This window comes from Varanus komodoensis, unplaced genomic scaffold (genome assembly GCF_004798865.1).
Source record: "Varanus komodoensis strain SLA01 unplaced genomic scaffold, ASM479886v1 scaffold17, whole genome shotgun sequence".
NCBI lineage: Eukaryota > Metazoa > Chordata > Lepidosauria > Squamata > Varanidae > Varanus > Varanus komodoensis.
Genome location: NW_025335505.1, coordinates 12,906,367 through 12,922,377, shown reverse-complemented (window position 1 = coordinate 12,922,377; position 16,011 = coordinate 12,906,367). Strand labels below are relative to the sequence as shown.

General features: G+C 38.6%; 1 long non-coding RNA gene across 4 annotated transcripts in view; it reads right to left on the bottom strand.

Moving 5' to 3' along the window:
* LOC123021577 overlaps positions 1-16,011 on the bottom strand; it is a 190,456-nt gene that overhangs the window by 17,127 nt on the left and 157,318 nt on the right. For 2 of the 4 annotated variants that reach the window (XR_006414350.1, XR_006414348.1), the window contains 5 exons: positions 13,384-13,555; positions 9,644-9,746; positions 7,181-8,431; positions 4,684-4,731; positions 1,315-1,338 (listed from right to left, as the gene is read on the bottom strand). This is a non-coding gene — a long non-coding RNA (uncharacterized LOC123021577). Of the gene's footprint in view, positions 1-712; positions 811-1,314; positions 1,339-4,683; positions 4,732-7,180; positions 8,432-9,643; positions 9,747-13,383; positions 13,556-16,011 lie in introns of all 4 variants that reach the window. The other 2 variants (XR_006414351.1, XR_006414349.1) reach the window with 2 other exon arrangements.

Sequence of the window (16,011 nt, the reverse complement as noted above, 5' to 3'; positions counted from 1 at the left end):
TTAAACTATAAAAGTATAGTTTTAGGTAGTATAGTTTTACATATCACTTTCACTAATATATGCATTTTTTCACCCTACTCCGATAGGGTGATTTTCAGACATATGTTTTGATTGAAGATCTACACTTGAGCTATAGATTGTGTGAAGAGAACTAAATTTCAAAGAATAACTAAGTTTTGGCTTGCTTGCTGGTTAAAATGTAATGTGAACTAACTTCTTCCCCATCCCCAATTCATATCATGGTTCAAAAGTATCTATTTTTCTAAAGGATTCATCCTTTAGAAATAAAGCAGAGTAAGATTTACAGCCTTGGGCTGGTAAGTTATTAGAGCCCTCAGACTGGCTATGTGCAGAAATCACATCACAGCTGGTTATGGAATCTCCATTGAGACTTGAACCTTTGCATAACCCCTGCTCACTGGGTTCACACAACACAAAAGGTCCAACTAAAGGCTGCATATTTAAAATGGTAGCAGCACTCAGCACAATGGGTCATATAAATCCACAGAGGACTGTCATGTATATGGCCCCACTGTGTCACACACAGTGTCACCCTATTATTTCTTTGCCAAGGTGAAGTTTACTTTGTGTCACTAGATTAAAGGTGTAAAATAAATATTTAGAAACTGTATGCACTGCTGTATTCCAAGACAGAACATAGATAAAATGTAAATTGGATCCTCTTTGAGCTTCACTCACTAATTTAACTTACTAATCTTTACTTATTCATCTTCCTGTTTCAGCAGAGTGTTCCACCTTTGACTCACAATTAACCTGAAAGCATCACTCACATCCTCTTTGCATCAATGCCTATAGAAGATAGGAAAAGCCACATTTAAATGCCTTAGTCCCTTCCCTGTGTCATTAATTCTAACCTCAAACTCTTCCCTTGCATATAAACTAAATCCATGTACCCTTTTGCTTGCTGCTTTTAACCTCATTTCTAAAATAAATAAAATAATAATTGTCCTGCTAGTGTCCTTTGGGCAAAGTATTCTGTCTATAGAGAGGAACTATTCACATATTGCTGAATTAGCTTTATATGCTAACTGTGCATTTGTAATTGACCCTGTACAACATACTGCTGAGGATACGTGCCACCTCAAATGCTCACCAGAGACCTTGCCGTTTAGTTGACTCATATTATTAGGTTGTGTAATGAAACTTAACCACATAATGAACATAAATAACAAATGTCAGTGCTCTGACAAAAGGGAAGGGAAATATAGGGTACACCTTCTGTAGACAAAGACACTTCCACAATATTGCTTCAACTAAATTTATCCTATAAATAAGTTGCATAAACTTTATTACCAGCAGTTGACCTGCTGACATCTTCTGAAAGGCAGTACCCAAGGATGATGGACATTTGGTGGTATTTCATGGGTTCCAAAAGCAGGATGATGTAAAGATGCCAGTTAGGAAAGGAGTTACCATTTAAGGGAGGAAGGAGTAAACGTTAGCCAGAAGGTAAACAGAAGCATACATAGTTATACTTCTGTTGTTCTGAAATAAGTTTGGCAAAGTTTCCCCAACTAGATCTAAAGAAAACATAAAAGAAGGGTTCTTTAGTAGTTGTAGGGACACCAGAAGAAAGGCATTTTTGCTGAGACACATTTGTCTGCATGAGATCTGAAACCATCCCATTTTGGCTAATTAAGAGTAAAGTCTGTTTACTTGGACAATTCCCAGTTTTTTAGGCTAGGAATGACAAATCCTATAGGCAACTGTGTTTCAACTCAAATCACCCTGTATGATAACTTATGTCAGATAAGGGGAGTATAACCCCATAGATACTCCCAGATCTCTTGCTTTTTGATACTATCAACTATAGTAATCTTCTGGGGCAACTGTTTGAGCCGGGAGTAAGAGATGCTACACTGCAGTGGTTCCACTCCTACTTGAATGGATGACTCCAAGAAGTAGCGGTTCCAGAATATTGCTTAGCTTTCTCAGAAGTTAAGCTTATGCACCACCCACTTTCTGCATGAAACCACTGAGCATGTCATTTGGAGGTTTGCAGTGTGCTGCTATCGATATACTGATAATATGCTTGTTTTCATTCTTGTTTTTATTTTCACCAGATGAAGCTGCTAAACTGGTGCCTGGCTTTAATAATGGACTGGATGAGGACTAATGAACTGAAGCTTAATCCAGACAAGACTGAGATACTGTTGTGGATAGGTGGTTTTTCTGACCAGATGGATGGTATTTAGCCTGTTCCAGAAGGAATTGCACTCCTCTCGAAGCAACAGCTTTGAAGCTTTAGGGTCCTTCTATATCATCAGTGCCACTTGAGATGCAGATCACCTCAGTGGTTCTGAGTGCCAGCTTTGGCTGGTGACCCAAATATGCCCATGTCTAAACAGGGCTAATCTAGTTTCAGTGGTCTATGTGCTGTTAACCTCCAAATTAGGCTATGACTGTGCTTGTACATGGACCTGCCCTTGAAGAAGATACAGCTTATGCAAACTGCAGAGTCCCAATGAATAAGTAGAACCAGAAGTTCTGGACATATAAGAGGAACTCTGGCCCATGCGCACTGGCTGGCTGTCTATTTCTGAGCCAAATTCAAGTTGTTGGTTTTTACTTATAAAGCCCTGCATAGTTTAGGATTGCAATATCTTTCCCAAATTGAATCCACCAGCATACTATGATCCACTTGGCTTTCTTCCAAGTGCCGCCTCCAAAAGAAGTTTGGGCAGTGGTAACAAGATAGAAGGAGTTCTCAGTGGTGTCTCCTCCATTACGGCCTGCTCTGGTACCAACACTGTCATCTTTTCAGTCTGAGTTAAGATTGTTCTCTATTTCAGGCATTTAATGGCATGTGCTAGGTACTTTAATCTAGTTCTAGTTTTTCTGAAAATAGTTTAACTGTATACTGTTTTAAAGTTGTATACTGAAATTTTCTGCTGTATTTTTTAGGCTGTATGTTTCTTGCATCTGCATTCTATATTCTATTTTATTGTAATGGTGTCTTGTATTTTGTAAATTGCTATAAACTACCTAGGGAGCTTTAAATACAGACCTTGTCATAGTTATGTTCTGGTAAGCTCTTGCCTGGATTACTGTAATGCGGTTTACATGGGGTTCCTTTGAATGTGGTCTGGACACTCCAATTAGTTCAGTACAGAGCAGCTCAGCTATTGATGAGGACTAGTCCCTGAGAACACATTATGCTAATCCTCTACCACTTGCACTTGGCTGCCTGTTGAAATCGGGGACCAATTCAAAGTGTGGTTGCTAACATACAAACCCCTAAACAGCTTGAGGCCAGGCCAAAAGGAACACCTGTCTCCATATGTCCCTAATCAGTTGTTAAGATCTTCAATGGAAGTCCTTGATCTCCATGACCCCTCCCCCGCAAGAAGTGAAGGGGGCAACAGTTATGGGGGGGGTGGCTTTTCTTTGGTTGCACCCCTCTTGTAAATATGCTTCTCAGGTTGGTTTGCCTGGCACCGTCACTGCTCTCTCTCTCTCTCTCTCTCTCTCTTTTTAATTTTCCAGGTGTAATTGTAATTAAATTGGGTTTTTTTACATTGCTTTTCTTTCTGATTTGCTGCATGCCTTGCTTTTATCTTATTTTGCAATCAACTCTCAGAATTTTGTACTGTTTTAATTGTTTCTTACTGTATTATTGCTAGTTCATTGAAGTACTGTTCATTTTACTGTATTTTATTATAAACCATCCAGATGGGGTGGCTTATATAGAAAACAGTATATAAATGCAATAATCAATAAGCAATAAATAATAAATATTAAACAATACAGAAATGGGAGGAGGAGGAAGAGGAGAGAACTAATTATCTAGTTATGTTGTGTACACTAATTGATTACACTGTGTTTGCCTTCCTGTTCTCCACTTACCTATGCCCATTTTCATACATGTTCAATGGAATACTGTACTCTGTCTTATCCCCCCACCCTCCTTGGTCCTGGCCCCACAGTTATGTAACTATCCTCTTTCTGTCCTTTTCTTTACTCTTGGAACAAATACTTAGAATTTTCTTCCTAATCTCCTGTCACACCTTCGCAACTGAAGCTCATTACAATGAAAGTTAAATCCTGAAACCTAATGCACGTACACAGCTTTAGCTGATATCCCAGGGCAGGATTTGGAGTTAAGAGATTTATCACTTGCTCTTGTCTTACTGACATTTACAGTTTTCTGTTAAATTCTGACATTCACACATTCAATGGGATCTATTCAATTTTTATATTATCATTTTAATGAAGAGCATAGAAAAGGATCCATTACATTAATTTAACACAAACAACATTCAAACTCAGAATGAAAATGAGGAGGAAAGCAGAATGCAAGCCATTCAGAGAGCTCCAACCTTGCTCATAAAGAAACATTCTATACTGCTTTTCAAAGTAATAAGCAGGAAATTGTCACCTAAACCCAGAATAAAGAAAGGGATGGTAAACCAACATTGCTGTTAGAAGGTTGTGTGAAAAACGAAATATAAACTTACTTTAGCCCTGACATTTACCTTCCCAGCAGTTTTAAGTCATCAGCCTCTTTTTTGGCCTTTGAAATAAACTGGGTAATGGAAGTAAACTTTCTTCAAGGAACCACTTTGTTTTAATGAATCTTCTGTGTCCTTTAATGTTTGCATTTTGTGAACTACTGATAGTTTTATCTCATGAAAGATTACAGTACATAAAGCACAAACTCACCTGTTTGGATTTGCCAAGTCCACAATGCACAAACAAGTATGAGCATACCTGTGAAAATAGGGAAGCAATTCAAAACAGCAGGGGCAAAGCAGGAGATCTGTCTGGTCTCAAATCCAGTACCATATTGGGCTGGTTTGGAATGATTCTGGAGATATCTAAAATTAACTTCCAGAACAGAACCTAACAAAATCGGAACCCTCCCAGAACTTTCTTAGAGATGTTGAGATTCAGAAGGACACATAAATTGTACCCTGCACAAACTCACAAATTCTCCAAAGTTTTGTCTGGGAGTGGTAATACTATGATTGACTTTTCTTTCAACCAGGGAGTAATTTTACTATGGTTCATTCTCTCTCTCTCTCTCTCTCAATATAATAAAATTTTCAAATAGTGATAGAATTGCTATTTACTTTGTTGTGGTTCTGTTGAACTTATTGATTAATATAAAGCTGTAGATGTGAATAATTTCCAAGAACAATCCTAAATGTTGGTTACTGGCACAGAAAGCTGTAAGAAACCACAAGCTTCCAGCTTACTCTAAAACTTCACTGAATCATAAATTTAATCAATCCAGGCAAATAAAGCATTTATATTGCCATTTCTTCAGTTTTATTCAACCATATGGCTCAAATAGGTGCCATTTGTAATATGTAGCAGGCTGGTTCATCCTGATAACAAGGAACTGTACGAAGTTCTAATTCTTTGCTATTTTCAGTGATTCTAATTCAGATCATACATCTTCACATGCATAGGAAACACATGCCCATTCTCTCCTGTCAGATCTTTTTTCCTTTGCCAGACTCTGCTAACTCTCATGTTGGCACCTAAATCAGGTCCCCCCATGCTTCTTGTTGAATAAAAGACAGCTGCATGCAACATTTTATAGGTAAGGTGAAATGTGTGTCTGTGGAACTTATGTCTAGGGGAGCAGATAACTTTACAGTGGGGAGGCCAAGATAGCATCATGACAGAAGCAAGAAGAAGAAATAAAGATGGCTGCTGTGGGGCACTTATCCATAGAAAGCTCTTCATGTCTAGCATATTTCCACCCAAATAGGATGATATTCTTCAAGCCAGTGCAAAGCTGGCATTGAGAACATTTGTGTGGAAAGCTGTCCCACATGACTAGCACACGATGTGATGACATTGCCAGGTGATTGAAAGTCCAGTGTAATCATGGCATATCCTCACCTGTGCTCCACATTGCCAAATAGCGAGAGTTCCCAAGGATGGCATGACATGTCTTTGGCTTCCCTTTGGTGGAAAAACCACTGGGAGGCCTATGCTTTTTTATTTTTGTTTGTTTGTTTTTAGTATTTATTTACAAATCTACCAGTGGAGCACAGAGGGAGGCAAGCAGCATATCATTCCTTGGAAACACTGGATTCACCATCTCACATTATATCTCCAGGAAGGGATACCTGAAATGAAGACTGTCAGGGAATTTTGTTGGTCCACAGTTTTTAAGCAAACACAGTAGGGATATACAAGAATTCTGTATCAGGACAGAAATCATCAGAGCTTACTCCATTGAACATCCCAAACGTAAATGGGAGACCCTAAAAAGCAGAAAACGGGCATGTTTGTAAACTTGTCAGTTTATAAAAGAAGCATTGCCATGTTTTAGTTGATGGGAAAAATTGTGTATATCTGAAAAAAATGCACAGAAATGCTTATTTTTCCCATTCAAATTAAAAGAGAAGCGGAATGAGATGAAGCAAGCTTTGACAAGGTGTTCAAAGAATCTTGTCCAGACTTCCTTGGTTCAACTACACTGGGCAAAGTGATCAAATTTGCACTTCCCAGACTAATGTGCAGATCAGAAAATAACTATCTTTTGACTGGTACACTTTTCTGAATTTTGTGAAGCTACTGTGTCCATTGCAGAAAGTTGTGCACAAAGTGCATTATTATCTAAAATTGCATATGACAATACATATGAATGTTTGTGTGTGCCTTGGTTGGGTGTGATGCCCGGGGAAAGTGGTTTACATCATAGTGGTCAGTGCCTGTTCTAGATCATGCTGAGCAAGCTGGGATCCATGTCAGACAAGGCTAGACACTGGAGAACACTCTGCAGGAACTGCTGCCTGGAGAACTCTCTCTAATTGTGCTAGTGAAAGACTGGCATCATCTGAGGACTTCAGAAGGCTGGCAGAGTCAGGTCTTTCTGTGGATGCATCTCTGCTGTGTACTTATCACAGTTTTAAAGGGCTAGCAGCAGTTTCTGCAGTCTTATGCTCTTGCATGGCTGAGGAAGAGAGAAAGATGTAGAGTCAAGTGATGGAAAAGAAACATCATCTGGTCAATCAGCTATAGAAGGGAGTAGTTAAGAGGGATTAGCTGTGAGTGATTTAATAGGAGTCTTCCTTGGAGTAGTTTGCCTTAGACCATGGGACTGCAATGCAGAAATTGGAATGAATACATTTAGTATGATTTAATTCATAAGAACTGATATGGACTAGAAATACACTAATTCACCAATCCCTGCTTGTACCTGCAAGCTGTCTTCCAGCCTCCAGGTTACAGCTTATCTGACTTTTCTTCTGTCTTTGTTCCTGTTCCAGTCCTATTTTGTGTTCTTCTGTCTTCCAAACTATGATTTCTTTCACGGATTTTCACATATACTCTTCACTTGAGGAAAAGCAGAAGCATGATTTATGTCCCCTATGGAAAATCAAGCAACAATGCAGTAACTATTATCACCCCCCTCTAAAAAGACACCTCGTATCTATCTTGGACATTTACATGTAATTTCTCAAAGAAATTATGTGATTTGCATGGCTTGAATAATATTCCTTACAGTACAAACCAGCTCATAGTCAAGTATAAGAAGTCAGTGCAAGGATGTAAAGAAATAGGGAATGCAATAACAATGTATAGGTCAAGGAGAGAGATTTGTTCGATAAGAGGCATTTAAAATTTAGTATTGAATATTTAAACTGTTTTTATGTGTGTTGAAAACTTACGGGGTTAGGTTATGATCCTCTCTACTGGATGTGGGAAACTTGCCACCTTCAACCAAATTGCATGCAGGGAGACAAGGAAAACAAGAAGCAAAAATGCAGGTGAGTCAAAGCGGACAGAGGAGTGGTTAAAAGAAGAGGCTCTCTGGCAAAGCCAGAAGGGTGTGAGGAGGGGGTAAAATTTATGCACCAATGGAGGTAAAGGCAGGGAAAGGTAAGGAGGGAGGAGAAGAAAGAGGGAGTAAGAGAAAGGGGGTGTCCTCACCCACTTTTGGCTACAATCCAAACAACTGGTGGCATGTGACCCCTCACAGATTAACCCTGAAGAGATACACCCCTCTACAGAACAAAGCTCTCCTACCTCTGCTACGGAGACTTACCTGAGATGAGTCTTATTGAACTCAATGGGATAATTCTAAATTGCTGCACAAAGGCTTACACTGTTTGTGAGCCCTGCTGCACTAAATGCCTTTCTTCAGATGCTTAAAATAGTATATTTTTTCATTTTATGTTTTACATTTCTATACTGCTCAACAAAGATATCTGGTTGATTCTCAACTATAATACTAATAACGATAATCATAAGCTACAACATTATAAAATACACAATTATGCAATTACTACTTCCTTTAAAGAAGCCAACACCATGCCTTTGTCAAGGAAGAATTTACAACCTCTCGGATCCACCTGAATAACCCCTCTATCGGATATAATGAGCCATGAAGGGAAGCACCAAGCATCCAGGTGGTCAGTTGGATTTGGCCAAGCACCTTGGCAGGATCCTGGGGAAACATCCAATGCATTTAAATAATCAAAAAGAAGAAAGCTTATTTAGTGAATTTTGCTGCTTCCAAATGTAAGAGCACACAAATATTCACAGCATGAAAGGAAAAAAAAATCAGTAAGTGCCATCCTTTTAATGTCTACTAAGAAGTAAGTCTCATTAAGTTCAATGTGACTTACTTTCATGTAACTGGCCATTGGATTGCAGCCTAAATCTATCAAAATGATTGATCTACCACCAGCACTGAGGGGTTTCAAAGTTTCAAGAAGGCTTTGATTCCCCATAATACATTTCTGAACCTTGCTTGTCATCAACTAAATGTTACTCGCAAACTGCAAAACTATCATTTTATTGTTGCTGTTTTTCAAGAAGTTTTTCCTCCTTTCAGTGTAGTAGTATTTGGTTATTGACTGAAATCTTGCACATTTGTGGTAAATGAGGCTTCAAAAACACTTCGTCAAAGACATAGTTTGAAAATACACTGTGCTGACAAATGCAATCTAAAATGAAGGCTGATTACCTTTGCCACTTTGGTACAGGCTGTCACAGAGCTGTGTTCTGAAACATAATCAATAGCATTGACTTCATGTTGATTCTTAGACCTGTGGAGGCCACTTAAATAAAAGCTGAACAAGACAAACCTTTTAAAGTCTCCATACACAGCCTCCTATAATAGGGGAAATGGTTTCTTCTCTCATACTCCAGAACCTCTAGGGATGTGTGAGAAAATCATTTCAATTTATTTTTAATCAGGATTTACCTACTTTGCACATTCTGGACCAAACATGGCCTTGAAAGCAATAAGTGCTTGCTTCCTGTATCTTCTGGAGCTTTCAGTGTGACTCAAGAACCCCTACTATGGATTCATTTTTAAAATGTGAATAAAATCTGAAAATTTCATACAAATATGCTTTAATCAATAGGATGAAAATGCATACACTTCAAAGATCCTTAAGAACCAACCAGAACTTAAGAGAAATGACACAAAGCTTGAAGATGGCATGTGAATGTGTGTGAAAAACAGAATTGCTCCTGTTTAGAACAGACAGCACTGAAGGCTCAAAGCAACTCAAGAGTACATTCTGGAAATCTAATACAGAGTCGTAGATCTGTTGCTGTGAAAGAATGCCTTCCACTTGCATCCACCTAGAGCTGAACTACACATTACAGTAGAGTGCAGTGTGTCACTCAAGATTCTTTTTTAACTTACTCTAGCATAAGCATGTGCAACCTCAGCTTGGAGTTGTACCACTGTGTCCAGCGAGAGGAAGATTACACCTTTGTTTCCACCATTTTCCTCCAAAATTCCATCCCTGCATACAAGAGAAGCTGCTGACTGCTATTCAGTGCAGATTGCATTTGGCTCATTATGTGAGCTATCCATGGTGCTGAACTCTGGCACCAAAATGTGCTTAGCACTGTGGAGCACCATCGATAGCTCCTAGACGCTCACTCCAAAAACTGCAATAGCTGAGGACCCAGCTGATATGAAATCACCAGCCTCACCAGCCCACTCTCCCCTGCGGGGAAGGGAAGAATCATTCCCCCCCCACCCGTTGCATGCTTACACTTAACTGAATAAAACATAACCTTTAACTATATATTATGCAAGTGGCGTGATGTGTAGTTAGAGAGAAATCTCCCAGAACTCAAGATATTTCCATTGCAAATAAGTAAAATGTGCCAGTTTTTGCTAATTCTTATCAGAACTAATCTGAAGCAAAATTTTCACCCTTCCTTATATGTATCTCAGCTCTTACACACTGCTTGCAAATGTGTAAATATAGGAAATATCATAAAGAATCCTTACAGGTGCATTGATTCCTATACATTGAATATATGCACAGGACAATGTTGCACCCTTCCAGTACTTTTTTGTACAAAAGAAACAGATCCAACAGCCCTGTCCATGAACTTTTCATCATTTGGGAGCATGCCACGGTACTCATTTCCCCTTCTTCCAAAAGCAGTTGAAGTTATTGATATTCCAACCAGATTTCTTTTACATTAGGATTCATCTGCTCATTGTTCTCTATTTCTGAATTGAGGTTTTAATCCTCTGTTTGAAATTTCACAATTAGCTGCTCCAGAATTGATTATGTTGTCAGGGGGAAAAGTATAGGATCACATGTGTGAGAGATCATCAGGGACAGATGAACCCTGAATATGTAAAGATATAGTCTCATGCAAATGAAAAGCAAAGACTAGAATGGCAACATTTTAAAAGTGTGGGAGAATTATTGTGAGAGCCAAGGAGAATTATTGAGAGACTGAATTGCCTCCAATGCTGTTTATTTTCAAGGTTCATCAGGAGACATCAATAGAAACTTGTACTTATTTTTCATGGATTTCACTCAGCTAAAATTCTGCTCTAAGGGCATTAAGAAGCTCTGAAACTCACATGGCTAACCTTACTCATTTTACTAAGATAAGTTTGTTCCCAGTCAACTGTATGAGAACTGGCTCATATGTGGTTCCTATTTGGAAAAAAAAAGCTAACTTTGGCAAGCTTAAATGGTTTTGAAGTAGGAATATAATCAATGGCAGTGGTGTTGCAACATTTTCAGCTGTTGAGAGGACACCCAAGATATGATCGAAATAGGTGATTGCCAAAAACAATTTTAAATTACATATTATTCAGTGGATTGTAGTGTTAATCTGACATTTTGAGAAGCACCTATATCTGGATGCATACATACTGCCTGTCTGCTGTACGTTATTGTATGCCTTACATAAGGCAATAAATGGAGTCCAAGGTGCTTTGCCCAACTTATGAGCCTTTTGTTACTCGTGTACAAGTGTCCATACATTCAAGGCCCAGTTCTCTCACCCGCGGTGTCTCCCTGGTAGGTATGAACATTGGCAGGCTTCTTCCTCCCGAGGATGTCCACAGAGGTAGACCTTCCTCTTGCAGGAATCAATGCCTAACATATGGGAGTGGGAGTAGCAGTGGGGAAAGCTGCATAGTGTCAGCATCAGGGCCAGTGGGGCAACCTCACTGCTTTATGTAAATCAGTGCTGCACCAGCTTTTTCAGGGCCTTTGGGCAAGACCCCTTCAGTGCTCCCCTCCCTCAGTGAGGCCTGCCCATAACCATTGTACATAGCTGAGATTGTTCTTCATCCTCTTTCTCCTTAGTGCTTTGACTTGACCAGAAGAAAGCCAGTGAAGAAGCATGCAGTGGCATCTACTATTCTCTCTTATTACAGCATTGTCATCATCAGTAGGCCAGAGTGAAAGGCAAGTGCTAATGGCAAAGAGCAGGGACAACAGCAGAGGCTCTTATCAGTGGGCCCTTGCTGGTATGGAGGCCTTGGCTGGTATCCTAGCATGCCAACCTTGGTGCGAGCCCTGATAGGAGTAGCATGCAGAGGAGTTCTATATTTAACACTGAAACATGGTACCTGGCTCTTTCCCTAGAGATGTTCTTCTATTTACATTCTTTTCTTTCAAATTCTCTTTGTTAGCTTCAGTATTTTCAAGCTGTTATTTTTAAAAAATACCTTTAAGATTTAATTGCTTTTGTCATTTAAAAAATTCTGTCCTGAGACTACTGGAACTACATCCCAACCATGTAGAATAATCTCTATAGTGCACATTTCTGCAAAACAGTTTGCAAGCAATATTCATCTGAGAGGATATATTTTTAAAAAGTTCTTGTTTGCTCTTATTGGAATAAAACTATAATACTGTCAGACATTCAGAGATAAATAGTCAATCCTCCCCTAAATGTTCAACAGCAGCTATATCTAAAGCTATAAAATGATATTTGAAGTCATCTGAAGACATAGACCATCAAGGAATCTATGAAGTGTTAATAAAAATGAATATAATTATTGTCTGTTACATTTAAAAACCAATCTCTTTTTCAATACAATATATTATTTACATTGATAATGCTGAACATGGTAGAATATCATTGTTTCTGCCACCTGCTCAGTGCCTTTAGAGGAGGAGGAGCAGGCAGCAGTACTGGAAAGCCCCAATCCTGGTTAAGTCCTCTCAGCAGTTATCAACTAAGTAGTGTACATAACAAAATCATCCCTCAGTCATCTCCTTACATAAGCACTAGAGCCCTACACATAGGAATTACCACAAAATCAATTTTCAGAGGAATTGCTTTTCACCTCTGTCCACAAATGAATGGTCAAAAATGAATAGATCAAAGGATTTGGCACAGTGCTTCTCAGTAGTAGGTGGACCAAGTCTGTACGTCCCATAGGATTTACTGATGCATTATGTAAAATATGCTTCTTTTATCAGTATTTCCAGTGGGGAGGAGAAAATTCCCTTTATCTCTTTCCCTTGTTTAACATTTTATGATATCTACCATGTTCCCTCTTTTCTAAACTACTCAGCTTGATTTTGTAAGCATTTTTATAGAGGAAAAATGTTCCCCATCCGTCAGGAATACAGAGTAAATGTTGACCTTTTCTAAACCTTCCTCAAGTCTACCATGTCCTTTTTAAGATATCAGTATCAGAACTGAAAACAATTATTTGGCATTTCATAGATGTGTATCACATTGCTGGATATTTATCATTTATTTTCAATTTTGTTCCAATAAATCCTGTTACTGAATTTGCCTTATATTGCTACAGCATAATAGACTTACATTTTCATGTCCTTTCCTACTATGACCCAAAATTTCTTTCCTGAATGGTTACAGCCAATTTAAAGGTTATCAGTATAGATAGACATATATGAAATTTGGAGTATAAGACAACTTTAGAAAATGTCCTCAGTGTGCATCATTTTGCATATGTTTGAATTCCCCTTCACCCACTTTAGAGAGACATTTTACAGGTCTTCACAATCTATTTGGGATGAACCCTCTCTGAAAAATTTGGTGACATTTGTAAATTTGTCTAGGATACTATACCAGATAGGGATTTTACTGCCTTGAATCCTACATTTCCTTCCATGAAAAGGACAAATAGGCATTTCTTACCTCAGTCTTCCCTTTGCAGCCTTCTGTGTCTTCTGAAAATCTGTTCCAGGGAGTAAATGTCAATTCAGGAAAAGTCTGTATTCCTATTATATCATTTCATTTCTATAGCCAAAGCTCTCTGGATGATTTACAATCAAAAAGCCAACTCCACATATTTCCCGCCCATTCCTACCTGCAAAATAAGAGAGAAAAAGGAAGAGTGTAAAAGGAGGAGTAAGGTAACTCTACTCCAGTTAAGTGTTTGCAGTTTAACTGATACTCCTTATGCATGTTTACTCAGAAGTAGGCCAGATTGTGTTCTGTGGAACTTCCCCTAGGTAAACATGCACAGCACTGCAGACTTACTGTTAGTATTTTATATTGGAGATTACCAATACTGAATAAAGCATTTCACAGTAAGCAATGTGGCTCTTTAGTAGTTCATATTTTGGGAGCAGAAATGCTGTCCTACAAAATTAAATAATTCTACTAAAAATCTTTTTTCCAATGAATAAACTTGTGCCTTAAAATAAAAATATCATAAGTAACTTATCTTCACATTATGTGATATCATCATAACATAGATAAATAAAAAGATAACATAAGGCAAAATCCATACATAGCTAAATATTCCTAACTCCTGTGTATTTCTTTTGAAATTACAGTAGGAAACCCTTCCTGTACTACCATATTGAAATCCATGAGCATTCACTTTAGCTGACTCCTTTCCCAATTTTTTATCCAAAAGTATGATGCAATGCAATTGCATCACAGAAACAAAATATAGAAGACATAAAGTCTTCTTGACTTGAAGCAGCACTCTCAATGCACTGAACCTAAATAACTGGTTTTACATCATTGTACCTAATTCAAATAATAAATACAGGCTGTTGGCGACCTGTATAGTCTTCCTTCTGAGACTAATAGGAAAGCAGCAGGGAGTGAGTTCTTCCTAGTAAGCAGTGGGAGGGTTTGTTCAGTGAGTTTAAATCTCCACATGTACTACCAGATCACCACATGTCCGGTATTTTAGGATATTGCCGTTCTCACTAGCAATAATTTAAAGCAGTTCAGTCTATAATCCCATCTTCTTCAGATTCTGTTCTGATGTATCCTTTTGCTTCAACCACCCTCCCACTGCCCCCAACTTTCTCCTCTATTCTTCTTGCCTAGGGTAGCATCAAAGTCTTTTAGCATGATGAAGTAGAATGTTTGATCTTTTTTGTAGTGCCTCTGTCTTGATACACTATATTATCTTGTGTATGCCACAAGATAATACCCAGAGGTGGGGGACATGGGGAGGAAGCTGAAAAATAGAAAAATAATCACATGTGAAAAGGATTTCATTTTGCGGCATGACTTTTAAGTAAATGTAAAGCACTTTTGGCAGCATGTGGAAGCTTTGAAAAATGTGCTGCTGCTTCAATACCATTCTTCTAATACAGATCATATTTGTTGGCTGTTTCTCTCTCCTTGCTCTTTACTGCTGAATGCATTTGCCTGAAAACAGAATTGTTGTTTCTCATCAGCCTTCCAAATCCAGCTGCTTCTTCTGTACAGACAGGATGATGATGCTTATTTAACAAGGGATCAGTTCCAATTGGGTGGTCCTGATGCTTCTTTGTCTCATCTTTTCTCTCACTGAGTAATTTTCAAAGCTTACATTAAAGACAGTTCTCTTCAGCATGACTAAGGACTTGGTAGCCATTTCTTCAGGGTTAAAAAGTTGCTGGTGTGAAGAACTGGCTATCTGTGGGGTTTAAATCAGGACTCCATGACTGTGCTTTGTTCTTTTAAGGAAGGTGATACAAAGAAGCTGGGCCATCCTTCAGTAAGTTGGAACCTTTGCTCTATGAATTGATCTTGAAGAATTCAGGCTGTTTCTGGATACACCAGCCACAGGGAAGGTCAAACACAATGTCATCAACCCTTACTGCAGAAGGAATAGGTCCCAGAGAAAGTCAGAGTCAAAGCCAGCAGGGAGAGCAAGAAAGTATCTTCTTAGGAAGGATCAAAGCAGGATTTCTTCACAACATATACTGTCACTAACTGAACCTGACTCCAAGAACTTCCTTGCTGTTTTGTAAGTGATTGTATTTAAATATTAGAACTGCCAAACTAACGGTCCTTCTCACTTGTGCATTGAATCTTCCATCAAATGCCTAGCATAATCATGAGCCATTCACACCTGTTTAGTGTTAAGTGACTGTAAACCTATATTTTTCATCAGTGCTTATATAAAACTGTGTTAGAGAAAGAAATACAGGTGAAAGAAATGGCAAGCAGGGTTAGAGTTAGGGTTTGACACAACCATATCATTATGGTTGTGGCAAATAAGTTCAAATTCACCAAACTAATTATGTGCTGTGAAAGTTGGGGACTATTTCAACCCATTTCTTCAGAGGGGGAGAAAATCAGAGGGCTCACCATTTACAGTGTCTGTACCTTCTTTTTCCTCCCTTTATTTTGTGTTTTCAGTCCAAACAGCAGCAGTTGTGCTGAAGCCGTTAGCCTGCATATTCCACTATGCAACATAACTAGTATCCTTTTATGGCACTGTTACAAGCAAACATACAGGAATGATAGGAAATGTTGCAAAATGGCCTACTATCTCATCGAAAAAGGTTGTTTGTTTGTTGTTTGTTTGGG